Consider the following 17,593-nt stretch of genomic DNA (forward strand, 5'->3'; position numbering starts at 1 on the left):
GAGATGTAATATGAATAAATTAATTAAAAAATGTAAAAAAAAGAAAAGCTATGAATTTATAAGTCTGCTTAGTACAGTAGGGATGAATGACACTTTTCATTATTCATCCATTCACTAGATTAGTAAGAGAGTAATATTGCTCTAATTAATTATGACATATAGAATTTTCATATTAATATGTAAATAAATTGTGATATAACAGTGTATAAATAGAATAACAGTATATATATTTTGGTATGTACTAATTTTCATATGAAGAAAAGACAGAACCAGCCATAATTTACTGTATCATTATCAATATTGTTAGATACTTCATCTTTTAAATTTTTTTATTTAAGACTCATCAATCTTTAAAAATTATTACTTTTTTATGTTTTAGATTACAATAAAATCACACAGTATTTCCTTCTTTTTTTCTACCAAATATTCCCTCTGCCTGTCCTTGTTCTTTATAAAATTCATGGCCTCCTTCTTCATTATTTTTTCAATATATACATACATGTGTGTATGTGGGCTTGCACATGCACACATACATGCACATGCATGTATGAGCACATGTACACATATATGTATACAGTACAACATGCTCACTGTAAAATGTTAAATGCATGGGTATTTTCAGGACTGACCAGTTGGTGTTGGATAGCTAATTAATGTACTGTTCTCTGGGGATGACTATTTTTCTGTGCTTAACATTTTTTTATTACCTATATTTATTTGTGCATACTTAAGGCCTTGTAGACTTTTCCAATTTAATTATAAATATGCATATAATTTTAAAATTAAAAATTTCCATCTTGCCTAATAAATCTCCCTCCAAGTTCAAATACGACTTTACAGAAACCTCAATATGAGCCCTCTTTTAAGTTGTTAGTCACCATTTTCCAAGATATTTCCAAACCTTACAGGCTATCGCTCTTGAATTTGTTTGCTTGATCCCCTGCAGTGGAAGGTAAATGCCTATTGCTGAAGATATCATGCACTTTACATACAGGGCCCAGAGGCCCCTAACCTGGAGCTGGTCTAAAAGCTCCCTGAGGACAAGTTTCTATGGTAACATAAGGTACCTTGAGGAAAACCACCATCAGCCTTGCCAGAAATTATGCCTATAAGACACAAAAATGACCAGCACAGTTTTCTAATCCTAATCAGACATACCTGTTTATATACCAATATTTGGGGAATGTAACTTATCAGAAGTACTTAGAAGTAATACATTGTTTGTTTGTTTGTTTGTTTTCAACACGGGATTTCTCTGTGTAGCCTTGACTGTCTTGGACTTGATTTGTAGACCAGGTTGGACTTGAACTCACAGCACTCCACCAGCCTCTATCTGACCTTTTAACAAAGGATTATTTGGATACTGGAATATCTATACCTCACTTAGACCAGAGTAATGAGAGAAGTATCTTAATGTGGAGAGTTGGCTCTTCTTCTGCCTCAGAAAATGTGACTTTGGGAGATACTAGACAGCAGGGCCGATCACACACAACTTCTGATGAGCAGGACAACTAGGACTGCACAAGTGACCTAAGACCAAACTGAGAGCTACAAGACACCAGTGCTGCTGATTCCCAGATGAGAGATATCCACATTGCATGGAGCAGGGTTGGGTCTGACCCATGGCCACCCAACTAACCTACAGAAAAATCCTAGAGGACAACCCCCATTAGCTACCATATTGAGAAAGACTGTGAGAAACACTTGCAGCTTTGGGCTCTCTTCCCCCAGCCAGTCTGCTGCTTGCCTGATCCTGGACACAGGGCAGACAGGAAGAGCTGAGTCATGATGCCGGACGTAATCCTCATTAGCTCCCATCCTGTGAGCAGCTTTGGGCTTGGATCTCTCCTTACCCTCTGAAATCCTACTGGTCTGACACAGATAGGACGCAGGACAGGCTGAGTAGAGAACTTCACAGGCCACATTCCACATTAGCTGGCATCCTGTAAGCAGTTTGGCCTCTGATATCTCTCCACACCCGCCTGCAGCTTATTGGCCTGGCCCAACCAGGTCAGAGAGCAGAAAGGTGGAGCCAAGACCTGCATCTGCAACACTCCACATTTGTTGCCATTCCTTGAGCAGCTTTAGGTTCAGATCTCTCTCCTCCCGCCAGCTGCTTACTGGCCTAGCCCATTTGAGATACAGAGCAGATAAGCCCAGCCCTGCCATCTTGAGAAGGCCTGTGGAGAACCCCAGCAGCTTTGGGCTCAGACCCTCCTCAGCTGTTTCTGTTTCTAAACCTCTGTAATGCAACTTGATGTTTGGCATGATGATACCTCTCACAGTTCTTTTATTACTCAAATTTATTTTTGCTATGCTGGGTTGTTTGTTTGTTTTATATGGAGCAGAAAATTGACCTTTTAATTTCTGTGAAGAATTTGTTGCAGTTTTCAGGGGGATTACGTTGTATATATAGATATGCCTTGGGCAGGATGGTCATTTTCACTATGTTAATCTTACTGATTATTGAGCATGGCAGATCTTTCCATCTTCTGGTATATTCTTATTTTCTTTACTTAATGCCTAAAAATTTTATTGTATAATTCTGTCCCTCTTTTATTCCTGTTTTTGTTTTGTTTATTTTATGAGACAGGGTCCCACTATGTAACTCTGTCTGCCCTGAGATTCACTATGTACACCATGCTGTTCTCAAACTCTGGCATTAAAGGCATGATCCATCACACTGGCTCTTTGTTTATTCTGAGACTGAACATTTAAAAATCAACAAAACAACCAAATGTTAGCTTGTATGTGAGGAAGCGGAATCGTTTATTTATTACTAGTGGGAATAAAAACTGATGCAGTTACTGTGGAAATCAGTGTGTGTTTTCCTTAAAAAGCTAGATGTGTATCCACCACAATATCCAGCTATATCCTTATTTATCCTATACCAGAAGGGCTTCATACCTTACTATAGAGATACTTCCATTTCTGTGTTCATTTTTTATTTATTCACAATATCCACGAAATGAAAAACACTAGAAATCCATGAACTGAGAGTGATAATGAAATTATGGTACACTGACATGATTAAATACTATAAGCTATAAAGAAGTAGGATTAGGAAACTCATAGGTAAATGGGCAGAGCGGCAAGTATTTATTCTGAATGAGATAAGTAAGACCGAGGTATGAAGTTCTGTTTGCTGTTTTTGTTTGTTTAATTTGCTTTGATTGTTTAAATTTTTCATTTAAAATGATATCCAATGGAAATGTGTTTCGTACATATATTTTTTTAAATATTAATAACCTCTTGATAAATTGTTCCTTTAATGAAATAGATTTTCCTTATTTCTCCTGACAATTTGTCTTTAAAATTTTAAGATCAGATATAAATTCACTGTGCCTGCTTCTTTCCTATGCCCATTTGTTTGGAAAGGTCATTTTATCCTGAGGAGATCTCACTTGTTGATGGTCTGGTATGTTGCTCAGGAGCAACAAAGGACCTATCCTAATATTGTTATTGTTGTTGTTTTGTGGGAGTTTAGTTTTACTCATATTCAAAATCATTGTTGAAATTGTGTTTAATTTTTTTCATAGTATTTGTTTTGTATTCTTATATTAATTATCCTGGTATTTCTCATTTATTGCCTATTTCTTCTTTGTTTTGTTTGGCCTACCCTTCAGATGAATGTATTCCATTTCATTATCCTCTGTAGAGCTGCCTTAATGGTCACAAATTTCTGTAGTCAGTTTTAATCACAAGTAGTTATAATTTTTTCATTCAATTATAATATTTTTGCCGATCTTGATAGTCTGAGTTGACAGCTGAGGTCTTTCAGATCTTAGACTACATCTTTACAAGTTCTTCTGATTTTAAATATATCTATGAAATAATCAGGAGTTATTCTTATGGTACTGCCTTTATGAGTGACTTGATCTTCCTCTTACAGCTTTCTAGGAATCTCCTTGTTCTATTTTTATAATGCTTAGTATGTCATCACGAGGGTAGTTTTGTTTGCTGTTTGTTTGTTTTTCCTTGTACTATCTACTTGGTGTTCCGTATTCCTTTTGTACCAACATGGAAATCTCCCTTTCTCTAGATTTGTAATTTTCTTGTTTGATTTTATTGAAAATATGTTCTATATCATTGGTATGGTCATGTTGCTTCCCTCTTCCTCCTCCTCTTCCTTCTCCCTTTTTCTTCTACTTCTTCTTGGCCAATATTCTAAATTTTAGGTCTCTCCATGATGTCACAATGCTCACTTTTTTTCTATATTTTACATTTTTAACATTGACATTTATTGAGTAATTAGTTTCCTCTGCCTTGTTCTCCAGTCATGATCTTTGATTCATATCTTCGCCCATCTTCTTGTGAAGTTTCCAACTGAGGTTTTTATTTGGCTGCTTCAGTTTTCATTTTAGAGAACATGTCAATTTGGCCTTTCACCAGTATTTCTCTATCTGTACTAATGTCTATTTTCATCACTTTTATTGATTTTCTCATGTCATTGACTTGTTTATTTTATAATTTGTTATTGTTATTTTCCTTTTTACATATACACTTATATTATTATACATAAATACAATGAACTACATATGGAAAGAAGAACCATGAAAAAACTGGGAATTATTAAAATTTTACATTCATAATGTTTTGGCTATTTGAATTTGGCAACCTTGAAGAAAACATCTTTCTTCTCTTGGTGAGTCTAAAATTCTGAATGTAATTCAATATTATATCTCATCTCTGTCAACTTAAAACATCTATCTAGACCTAAAAACATCTTAACCCCTAAACAACTGAGCTTCATTGTAAAACTAAACTCTTTGGTCTTTAACCCCATCAGATTTGAGAAGGAGTAAAATGTTTTGAGATGTTTGAATATAGTACCAGTGCTTCTTTTGTATTTTTTCTGGAAGTTCTATATTTTTCTGGATGGATGTCCTTATTGCAAGATTAGTAATTTTCATATAAAGTATATTACTTTTTTGCAGTTATGGTTTCTGCTTAGTGATTTGTGCAGTGTGAATACTTTTTCCCATTTATCTATATTTATTTATCTAATCATTTATTTATTTAGGTTGAAATCAAATTTCTTCTTTCAGTGGATATGTTTATATTGCTTAAAAAACTAGTAACTCTTTGGAGGGTTGAAATGCTAATTTTTTTTCTTTTTAAGGCTCTTATTGAGGGCTATGAACTTTATCCCCCAGTTTCCTCTGACAGTTGCTACTGATGAGTATGTAGACTTAAGAAAGAATGTTTGACAGTGTAGGCAGGGCTAGATAGGAGGCCTTGTAAGCTGGGTACCTGAAGCAAAGCTCTCCAGAGATAGAGCAGTCTTAAGCAGGAAACACTGTGGTTTCTCATTTGGTGCAAGAGGTTTCTGGGTAAGATATATGGACATAAGGAGGAAAGCTGATGCACCCTGGGATTCTAGAGTATAAGAATGCCTAGTGTAAGAAGCCACTTAGGGTATCAAGTCTCTTCTTGGTAGCCTGCTGTCCTTCCTCTGAGTGCCACCAGGTCTCCCCCTCCAGGGGACATGTTCAAATATGAGGCACCAGAGTATGTGAGAAAGTAATACCCCACTCTCCACTCTACTGTGGAGACTGTTCCGTCCATTGGCTAGATCTGGGAAGGGGTTTGAAGTTTACGGCCTGTATTATCCTTGGCTGGTGCCATAGTTTGAGCGGGACCCCTGGGCCCAAATCTGCCTTTCATGATGTTCTTCTTGTAGGTTTCTAGGACCCTCTGGATCCTTCTACTGTGAGCATATAAAGGCAGAGGAAGTCCCCCTCAGTTACAGTCCTAGAGGAGGCGAGTAAGGGGAGAATGGGAGGATACAAGAGATGGGATAACCATTGAGATGTAATAGGAATAAATTAATTTAAAAAACTGAAAAAAAAGGAAATAAAATCAGGTTATGCTGAAAAAAAAAAAACAACAACAACAACAACAAAAAAAAGAAGCCACTTAGTCTGGTGCCCTAGATCAAGGTTACCAGACAGCGTTATACCTGTTTAATTGCTGTACTTCTGGGAATTGCTAAAATAATTTCTAGCAAAAGTTTGCAAATAAATGTTTACTACTTAGGTAATTTTAGTTTTACTAATAAAATATACCTTATTTGAATATATATTACATAAAATATTGTATTACTATTTTACTATACCTTTACTATACCTTTACTATATCCTTATACAACTTATGTTTAGATGGAACAAAGATATTTTCTGAAAAAAGAAATTCAAATTTATTTCTTCCTTCTCATTTTTATTAGTTTTCAGAGAACTTCATTGTGTATATATCAATCAGTCATTCTCAAACCCTACTCATCCCAGAACCATCTTAATCCCTATCCAGTTAAGTTTTTGTGCTTCTTTCTGTTTAGTTTGTTATATGCTTACTTAGTACATTTGATGCTGCCCATAAACTCTTAGATGGTGGCCTTTCACTAGAACAGAGCTAACATACCAGGAAGAATGTCCTTAAAAAGAAAATAACTGACTCACTCTGTCCCAGTAGCTACCAATTTAGGCCTCTTAAGTCTCATTTTAATTTCATTTATGCTAAAGCAGCACTTCTTGACTGTTTTTTCATGTATCTTACCATTTACCTGTTGCTTTTGACTCACAGAACTCTTAATGAGTCAATTGTATTAGATTTCAGAGTTCCAACAGTTTAGGGCATAACTTTAATATCTAAAGTTTTCTATGAGCAATCTTAATATTTGATTAATATTTTCTATGCCTGTGTATATAATGTATTCTTTTGCCACATCTTCTTCTTTTTTAAGTACTTTGCTTTCTTTTTTTTTAAATTAATTTGTTCATATTACATCTTAATTGTTAGCCTTTCCCTAGTTTCCTCCCGTTCTTCCCTCTCTCTCACTTCCCCCCTTCTCCCCTTCCACTTCCCCCCTTCTCCTGTCCCCTATGTCTGTGATTGAGGGAGACCTCCTCCCCCTATATGTGCTCTAAGATTATCGAGTCTCTTCTTCCTAACTTGCTATCCTTCATCTGAGTGCCACCAGGCCTCCCCATCCAGGGAACGTGGTCAGAAAAGGGGCGACAGAGTTCGTGTGAGAGTCAGATCTCACTCTCCACTCAACGGTGGAGAATATCATGTTCGTCGGCTAGGTCTTGGTAGGGGTTCGAAGTTTACTGCCTATTTCTCCTTGGCTGGTGCCTTAGTTTGAGGAGGACCCCAGGACCCAGATCTGCCTGTCATAAAGTTCTTCTTGTAGGTTTCCAGGACCCTGTGGGTCCTACTATTTCCCCATTCTTCCATGCTACTCTCACCTAAAGTCTCAATAGGATGTCCTCTCTTCTGACCCACTTTCTTGGTAAGTAAAGTTTTTCATGGGACGTATCCCTTGGACTAGTGTTTTGATATAGGTGAGTATATACCGTTTGTCTCTTTTTGCTTCTGGGTGAACTCACTCATAATGATAATTTCTAGGTCAATCCATTTGTCCACAAATTTCGGGAATTCCTTGTTTTTAATAGCTTAGTAGTACTCCATAGTGTAAATGTACCACAGTTTCTTAGTCCATTCTTCTACTGAGGGACACTTAGGCTGTTTCCATGTTCTGGCTATTATGTATAAAGCAGCTATGAACATGGTTGAGCATATGTCCCTGTTGTGTGTTAGGGCATTTTCTGGGTATATTCCAAGGAGTGGGATAGCTGGGTCTTGAGGAAGCCCTATTTCCATTTTTCTGAGAAAATGCCAGATAGCTTTCCAAAGTGGTTGTACTAGTTTGCATTCCCACCACAAAACCAAACAACCCAATTGCAAAATGGGGCTTGGAACTAAACAGAGAATTCTCAATAGAGGAATATCAAATGGCCGAGAAACATTTAAAGAAAATGCTCATCCTCGTTAGGCACCAGAGAAATGCAAATCAAAACGACACTGAAATTCCACCTTACGCCCATCAGAATGGCTAAGATCAAAAACTCAAATGAAACCACATGTTGGCGCGGATGTGGAGAGAGAGGAACACTCCTTCATTGCTGGTGGGAATGCAAACTAGCCACATATTCTATAGCAAATGTGCTGTCATTTTAGAGACAGTTCTCTCTTTACAACCTTATATAGGCATAAAAATCAGGCAATAATTATTTGATGAGCCATCTCAACAGACTCTGGTAGCTATCTTGTAGGTAATCTAGTAGCAAATTTTGAGCCCTTACCTCAATTCGTGCTTTTTCATTCTAATTTGAATTTTGAGAATATACTGAGTTACATTATGTATGTAGAAAAATATATAAATGTAATTAAATAAAAATGAGTCTATGAAGATGAGTGGCCAGGAAGACTGAAGAAAAAAATGTACATTACATTTCTAGACCCATGAATACTGAATGCCCTTGGCAAATTTTCAGTTAAAAAAACAAAACAAAAAACAAAACAAAACAAAAAAACAAATTTTACTCTATTAGTATTATTTACCACTAGATGGTGTGGTCCCATGAGTTATTATAGCAATATCTAATTTCTTATAATTATATTGTATAAGTAAACTTCCAAGGAGCAGATATTGTGGTAAATCTTTAAAAAAAATATGAAACAAAGGACAGGACTATTTCTAGGGGGTTTAAAATTCCAGATGAAAAGTGATATACCTGTCTAGTTAACATGGTTCTGCTCTATACCTTTACTTAGCATTTTCAAACTACTTCCAAGTTTATAGCTTGCACCTGCATGTAAATCACACAGTTACTCACCTTAGCAGCTTCTTTTGGATAGCTTCCCAGATTGGACCCATTTATACATGAAATTACCTTTCTGGCAGCAGAAGTTCTAAATGAAGTAAATAGTCTTGATTGGTTGGTACATAAAATTCAGAAATGTACAGTTAGGAAAGGAAGAACTGGTGGTGTAATTGTCCGTAATGCCATGCTTGACAGTTGTGTAAAGAAGTGTTTTTATTGAATTTTTCCATGCCAAGAGGACAAGATTGCAGTTTTCATTTGGTAAATGAAATAAATCCAACCCTTGTAATCTCCTATTCACTTGCTGGTCTTTATTGCCAGAGTGTCATGGGAGAGGCTCCTCAAGTGGTTCATGTTACTGAAACTGGACACCAGCAGAATTTGGAGCTGCACAAGTGCTCAGTGTATATACATACATACAAATATATACATGGAATGTACATAGAATGATTATTGAGGGGTTTAGTTATTAAACACGTATGATAGAACTGACAGACCTGGGGAGGTGCCGTCATGAGTAAAAACTGCCATTCACATTTAAGTTTATATTCCTAAAATTTGGGGATTATTGTTACTGATACTTGCCCTCAGGAAAAAAAGGTATTCCATAATTACATCAGAACAAAGGGATTTATATTTACAGGTGTACTAGTGATCTTTTCATTGTTTTGAGTAAATAACTGATAAATAAGATAAATGAGGATAGATTCATTTTGGCTCTTGGTTTTTTGAATGTTCAGCCGTGGTTGTGTGATTTTACGGCTTCGTCCATGTGGCAAGCCACAATATTATGGATATGGGAATCACATTGGCGGTTCAGTGGTAGAACTTTCACCTGCATGGATATAGGAATGCTTGACAGGTAAAGCTGGTCACTTATTGAGTAACGGGAAGCAACACACCAAGGTTCTGTGGATAAGATGGCCGCTTCAAGAACACGGTGACAATGTCTTGTATCATCAAACTACAATCTGCTTCTCACAGTGTCTATCACCCCCTAACAACTCATTTGGTTCTGAACTTAGTTCAGTTCTTCATGCATTGGAGAGCCTTGTCGGTGACACTTGAGACATAAACACCTTCCAATACCACAACTCTAAGCATTCTTATGCTAGATATCCAGGCCTCACGGAATGAATATTTTGGAAGTGTGTACTATATAACTTAGCAATAATAATAAATTTATGCTTAGTATAGCTTTTTTGAGTCCCCACTAAAAGAAGGAACTTAATAAATATCAATGAAAATCAAGCTAGTAATTTGTTAATATTTTAGAATATACTATTTCTATTTAAGAAGATTTTTGAAGCACCCTCTCCTGTAGCCTAGGATGGACTTGACCTTACCGGATAGGCAATGTTGGTATTGGATTTATGATTGTCGCTCCACAAGGTATATGAAAGGTTTTCCATGTGTTTTACTACAAATGATGTAATCCAGGGTCTTATACATGGATAAAATACAATCTTCCAGCTGAGCTACACCCTCATCTTACTACTTGAGTGTTTATTTTTCAGATTCATAGGATATTAATTTCATAAGCTTAATGGTAATTTGTAAAATGATATGCCAATATTAATTTTAGTGTTTTTAATTTACTAGTACCAATTTTAATTAAAATAAACTTCTGAATAGAAAGAGAATATTTTCTAAGTAATTTTAGTTATTATGTTTGTCTTGACCAAAGCCTAGTAATTCTCTCTATAGTAGTCTACTCATTATGAAGAATTTCTGACATTGCTTGCATTAAATATTCCAATACGCAAAATGACACTTATGTTTATATACTATGCTTTTTCACACTTGGAATCTGTGGACTCCATGTTCAAAACCAGCCTTGTTAAACGACTGTGGAGTGGAAACTGGATTTAAGATTGTGTCATGACTGAAGGTACAGCATCTTTGAAACACTACACTTTACTGTTACATGTAAATCAAGCTGTTCGTCACTTACTAAGATAGAAACTCTGTGCCCATGTGCTAATTATGCCATAAGTGACTCATTAGGGAATGAGATCAGCAGACAGAACATGTGCATCTATTTAGTTTGAGCTCAATTCAGAGTTAATTATGAAATTAAAGTTCCTTAAAGTCATTACATAATGTGATTGAGTGCAGTGAAATGTAGTGCTAGTTAGTCATATATGAAGGGAACACAATTAGTACATCTCTGACCAAGTAATTCAGGAATATACGTTTAAACAAGCAAATGTTTCTGTTTGGCACAAAATAGTCCTAACATTTTTAATATGAACATGAAGTTCTGTTCCTTGTAGTAATTTCCAGTATAAACATCCAGGAGGTTGTTTTCTTTGAATTAATTCATTTGGACATTCTCTCTTTGAAATGAAACCATGTTCAACCTGAAAGATAAATCTTGTGACTTAGCCCATGTGTTCATGATTCAGGGTCAGGTTGCTTGATCTCAAAATACTATGTCTTGACTCATACGTTGTTGGTAAATTATTCATTGATTAATTTGGACATTCATAAAATTTTCTAAGATGTTTCTGACCAGTCATATTTCTATCTAAAACAAGAATCTTCATCTTTAAATAAAAACTAAAAAATATCCACCAAGCATAGACTCATTTACTATTTCCATCCTTATCAAAGAATTTTGATATTTTAAAATTCTTAATTTAGTCCCTAATAAATTTGTATTTGAGCTGGGTGTGGTGGCATATGCCTTTAATCCCAGCAGTCAGGAGGCAGAAGCAAGCAGATCTCTATGAGTTCGAGAACAGCCTGTTCTACAAATATTGTCCAAGACAGGCAGAGCTGTTACACAGAGAAACCTTGTCACAAACAATAAGCTACCTTGTCTCCAACTCCATCAGAGACTTGAGAAGGAATAAACTTGATTACCTGAGTATGCCTGGAGTACAGGTTACTAGCTTTCAAAATTAGAATTTTGTCATGGTTATTATTGCTATAGGTAGTTTATTGTATATATATATATATATATATATATATATATATATATATATATATATATATATATGAAATAATATAAATATATATGTAAAAATAAAAATAAAAAATAAAAAATAAATAAAATAATTAAATACACAAAAGTCTGGAATTATATAGATGTTAAAAAATAAAATCTAATGAAGGCAAAAAAAGTTTGTGTTTGAACTTTTTTAAACAACATTCTTAAGGAATATTTTAATGTACTGAAAGTAATGTCACATATTCAATATTATACTAAGAATTTACATATATCATGAAATATTCTAAATGTTTTCAAATTGTTTTAAAGCAACACATGACTTTCTTTCAATTCATTGAGCTATAGCATCTTCAGTTATATAAAAATTTAAATTTTATAAGGCATGGTATTTTAATGTGAATTTATTTCTTGTGTGAAATCTAGAGTGGATTTTGACAGACAGAGTTGGATTTCAATATTTATATGTAGCATTTATTGTACTTAACTTGATTTGTTCAGTTTATCTCTGTCTAGATCTTTGGTAGCTAGGAAAGCCAAAAAATATGGTTGCAATTGGCAGAGAGTAAATCATTGCCAGTGATTTGAACTACTTATTCTGTTTTCACCGCCCCCCCTCCGGAAAAATCTTTATAACTAGAGCCTTTTAAATTTTTATTTCAGAATCTAATCATTGGGAAAAAATATGACAACTACTGCTTTTGACAAAAAAAATCCAGTAAAAATTATTTAATTATAAACTCCTCCATGGAATTAGCATCAGTTGAAGCAAAAATATACTGGTTAGACAATGATTTAAAAATTTTCAAGAACTCCACCATATTCCGGGGGTCATGAAATGTTACTCACATGTTGAACATTTTGCAAACACCTTTAATTCTCACACTTGAAAGTGGTAGACAGTGGATATCTGTGTTATCAATGTTATGCTAGCCTACATAGAGATTTTGAAAGCAGCCAGATCTACATAGTGTAGCCCTGTCTCACACCAACAATCACACAGCAATGTGTAGCTAGGAGCATTCTCAGTAAAGTCATAATTGCCATACCCAGTAACTGACCTTGATCCTCCAACAGAGGAATAGGTTATTAAAACACAGTTATGGATTTACAGACTATAAAGGCATGCTTGCATGCACATATGCACATAAACACAAGTGTCACTGTGATACAATTCAGCTGTGTGGTACTTGCTTAGATGTTTAAAGAACTTCCAGTGAAGATTTCAGGGGATCAAAAAGCAAAATAAGAAGGAATTTCAAAGGTTGCTTATAACAAAACACAAACGAGATTGATGGATTAAGAACAAGAAAGCACCAGCAAAATCACCTTCAGTAACACAAACACCAGGAGCAAAACAACACTCCAAACGATGGTTCAGGTCTTCAAAGTTGTCACGTGTATTGAGCACGATGCTACAGGTTTCTACAGAACTTTCTTAAAACAGCATAATTTCTGTGTTTATAGATATTCTTATGCTTATAAGAAAGCATATCTCTCACCCTTAATCCAAGAATCTGCTTTCTGATGACAGACTGTTACTGAAAGCCACAACTGGGCAAAAGTAAGAAAATAACTAGCTTGATTCTCCTTAAATTTCAGGGAAAAAAAAAGCCCAGTTACTTGGAGAGCTTTGTAAGTTACAATAAAGCCAACATCTCTACAAGCTCTGGTCAGAACACCAGTTTCCAACCACTAAATAAATGGTATTCTGTTAAAGTTTAAAATTTATAGTAAATCGTAACATAATTCACACAATCTTTAGATTATGTTATTATTATTGTTGTTATTATTATATTAATATTTTTATTTTTGTATTTTGTATTTTATTTTTATATTTGTATTTTATAGTTCTTTATTATTAATATTATTATTACTGTATTAGTTTATATTTCTCTAAGACAGTGGTTGGCAACCTTTCTCATGCTGTGACACTTTAGAAAGTTCCTCATGTGGCACCATCCGTCCATAAAATTATTATTGTCAGTATTTATTACTGAAATTTTGCTGCTGTTGTGAAACATAATATATTTCCTATGGTCTTAGATGACACCTATGAAAGGGTTATTCTATCCCTTAAAGTTTAGTGACTCCCAAGTTGAAAAACACTGCTCTAAGGCCTGGTAGCTACTAAGAAAATACTATTTATTGAAAATTGAGTGTTAGCAATATATAATGACCATTGTACTACTTAATGGGGAATTACTTGACTGTCATTTAGGATGGTTTTTGAATGAATTTAAGGGACATATAAAGAAACAAAAGATGCAATTGCTATTTAATTAATTTTATAGTTGATGCCAATTGTTTAATTTTTATACAGTATCCTACATATGATGACAATTTCACCCCCTCAGAAATAACAACCAAGTCTGCTCTCCTCAGGCTCTAATGTGGTCTAAAGAGCAAATACTTCCTTTTGTGGAGCGGTTAGAGGGAATTTGAAAAAGCTATTTTGTGAGTTCTGTGTTTCTGTCACTAGTGTTCCATTATGCATATTCACAGCTCTGGCCTCTCCTGCAGAATACAAAGCCCCTCTGCTGCACCAGCCATAGCAAATACTTTCATTAGTTGATACGGAGCCTATGAAATTTTACAATACTATAAATTCATTAATGTTCCATAAAATTATATTTTGGGCCTCATCTAGCATCTCACCAAAGTGAGTCAATTCCTAAATGGAAAGACGTTGGTCTACTGCAATGTAGAAAGCTCTATGAATCCCGAGGAAGGCAAAATGTAGATCAGTGAGTCAATTCCTAAATGGAAAGACATTGGTCTACTGCAATGTAGAAAGCTCTATGAATCCCGAGGAAGGCAAAATGTAGATCAGTGAGTCAATTCCTAAATGGAAAGACGTTGGTCTACTGCAATGTAGAAAGCTCTATGAATCCCGAGGAAGGCAAAATGTAGATCAGACTATAGAGAGGCCAGCACACCGACATGTACCAAATGCATATAAATGAAAAAATCAAGGACTTAGGTTGTGACTAAAATAGTGAAAAGCACACCAATAATTTAATTTTTATTCTTTAAGCACTGGATATCTATGTGCATGTAAACAAGATTTAAACCTAAAGCAAAAACCATTAACTTATACAACAAAAGGTTCAAGAAAATTGTATTTCAAAATTGTTTTGAGGTTAAAAAAAAAAACACAGCATGAGCTATAAAAACAACACATAACACAGATAGTTTTATTTCTATATAATCAATTTAAGGCATATTAGAATACTAGTTCTACAAATATATAAGATACCTCTTATTTTATGTTAGAACAAAAATTGAGCTAAGAGAGAAGTCAGATGAAAATCTTTTATATGGATTTTAGAATTTTTACTAAATACATGTCAGCCATTTATCACAGAATAATCTATTTTTCCCAAATGTGGAGTTTTATATATCATATGTAATAACCTTGAAAATTACCTATTTACAAAAAATACTTTCTAAATATTCTAAATTCTGTTAAGCAAAGAATAGCGTGTGTGTGTGTGTGTGTGTGTGTGTGTGTGTGTGTGTGTGTGTGTGTACATCTGTGTGTTTCTGAGTGAGGATCATGTATGTGAATGTACTTATAGGTACTTAATATTTGCCTATAAATTAAATGAGTACTTTGAGAGACTCTAAGCATCTGGTAAAAGAATTTCTGAAACCAGAGTCAAGCCTTTATTGAGAAAATATTTACAAGATACATTTTTTTTAGAAACAGTTTACTCATAGGAAAGGTAATGCTGAGTTTCATAGGCAGCTATAAACATTTTACAAGAAGGAATAGAAGGCTTTCTTTGATACTACAAGTACAATACAATTATGATATTTAATAGTAACAAAAATTTTAAGTCTTTTTTTGAGATTATTTGATGCAAACTTCAAACTACAAAAACTTTTTAAAATCTTTATAGAAAAAAAGTTCCAACAAATAATGAGAAAACATTATCCAGAAAAATTTCAGGAGGAAAGTGCTCCTTTTGTTAAGTATGTGACTGTTAAATAATGTCTAGCTATTGATGTCCTAACAATAGTCAAGACTATTGTACAGTTCCATGTGTTGGCATGCATCTAAACAAGATACCATTTTTATCCAGTAGTCAAGTGTAATTCTCCGTGTTTAAGCAAGATTATTGGTCTTTATTCCCTTCCCTAACACACTTCATACAAAATACTAGTAACACCTTTATGTAATAAATGTAAAACAAAATTTTACATATAGAAAAACAAAATGTGAACAATAAATTTGTTGTGTATTTCAATGTGCAGCTAACAATTGACCATCAGTGTCATTCCATCACATAAAAATAAGCACCTTTATATTTGCAAAAGTAGACTTGCCATCACTGTAATAGAGAGAAAGATGATTTAACCTCTTATATTCTGAGGTTTCAAGGTGTATGTTCTAGGTTCTCATGATTTGGGGTATGTGGCAGGGTTCACCAAAGGATGGTGGGAAATACATGACAAAGGTAAAGGTTTTCACTTCATAAGAGTAGGAAAATAAGAGTGAGGGGAAGGAAGGACAACATTTCTCAAATATCTTTCAAAGGCATTTCTTCCCAGCAAGCCAATCTAGTAATTCGTTTTTTGTTTATTTTTTGGTTTGTTTGTGTTGTTGTTGTTCTTGTTTTCTGGTACATAGTAAAGCAACCAGCCATTCAACATGTGAACCTTTAAATGGCAGTCAAGCTGGTGCTGGGATATATCATTGATTAAGAATAATTACTAAGCTGGCATGAGAACTAGTATTCAAATCTCCAGCACCCATAAAAAAACAACCATGGGTTTGATATGCTTGTTACCCTCAGGCTGTGGGAGACTGAGTCATGAGCATTACTGGAACAGTCATTCTAGCTCTAGCTATATTATCTCAAGATGTAAGAAGGAAAAAAACAACAGGACGTGGGGACACTCTTCATCATCTTCTGACTTACATATGTGTATACAGCACACATTAACACACGCACACACACACACACAGACACTCAACAAGATAACAAGACTGTAACACCCAATATAACAAGATCACTTGTCAATACTCCTTAACAGCAATAATTCACAAAATTAAACATTCTGAAATGGATTGTTGTTTGATGAAATGTTAATGTTAAATAAAAATGTGCATAATTACCTTCAAATTTAAAAATCTAATTTAAGTGCACCTTACCATTAACATAAGAATGTTATCCATGATCTATTTTTCTTTTTGTTTCATTTTTGAGACAGGGTCTTACAATGTATCCTGGACAGCTTGAGCTCACTGTGTAGGCAACGATATGGTCAGACTTAAAAATCCTCAGTCCCTTACTAGGTACCAAAATTAAAGGTGTGTACAACCACATTCAGATCATGTTTTCTCTTTAAGTGACATTAATTTAATGATGCTCATGAAACATTAACTGTCTATTGGATTTATTTATATTTCCAATAGTTACCTTCCCAAAAAACCCTGAAATGTGTTGCCAAGTAACATTTTCATACTAACTACAATCTCTTAACATTTTTTTTTTCATTTTGTCCAGAAGATGCTGCTGCTGCTGCATAGATGCTGAGGTAGCTCAGAGACTGGCTGTTCTGCAGTCCCAGCTCATATCCATTGCTTACTATAAAAAAAGAGTGATTCACTTTAGTATTTGTTTTATTTTTCATTTCACCCTGTGATTAGAGCAATCTTTAAAAAAGAGGATCATAAAATGTAAAAGCTTTTCTAAAAAATCCATTTATGTTATCTGATCCAAGAAAGAAGCACAAAGGAAGATTGGATTAAGATGGGATCAGGCACTGAAGATTTAAGACTGGAAGGTAAAAATGGCAACTGACATGCATTTGAAACAGTTGGAAAATTCAAAGAAGTCATTTTAATGGAAAAGCTAGTGCTCAACTTCAGAACCAGTGCACACACAAAATGGAGTACTAAAGAAGAGAAAGGAATTAAAGTAAGGTTTAGTGTAAAGTAAATTAAATAAAATACTCTAATTTT

The sequence above is a fragment of the Acomys minous genome (assembly GCF_964271855.1).
Source record: "Acomys minous genome assembly, chromosome: 5".
Taxonomy (NCBI): Eukaryota; Metazoa; Chordata; class Mammalia; order Rodentia; family Muridae; genus Acomys; species Acomys minous.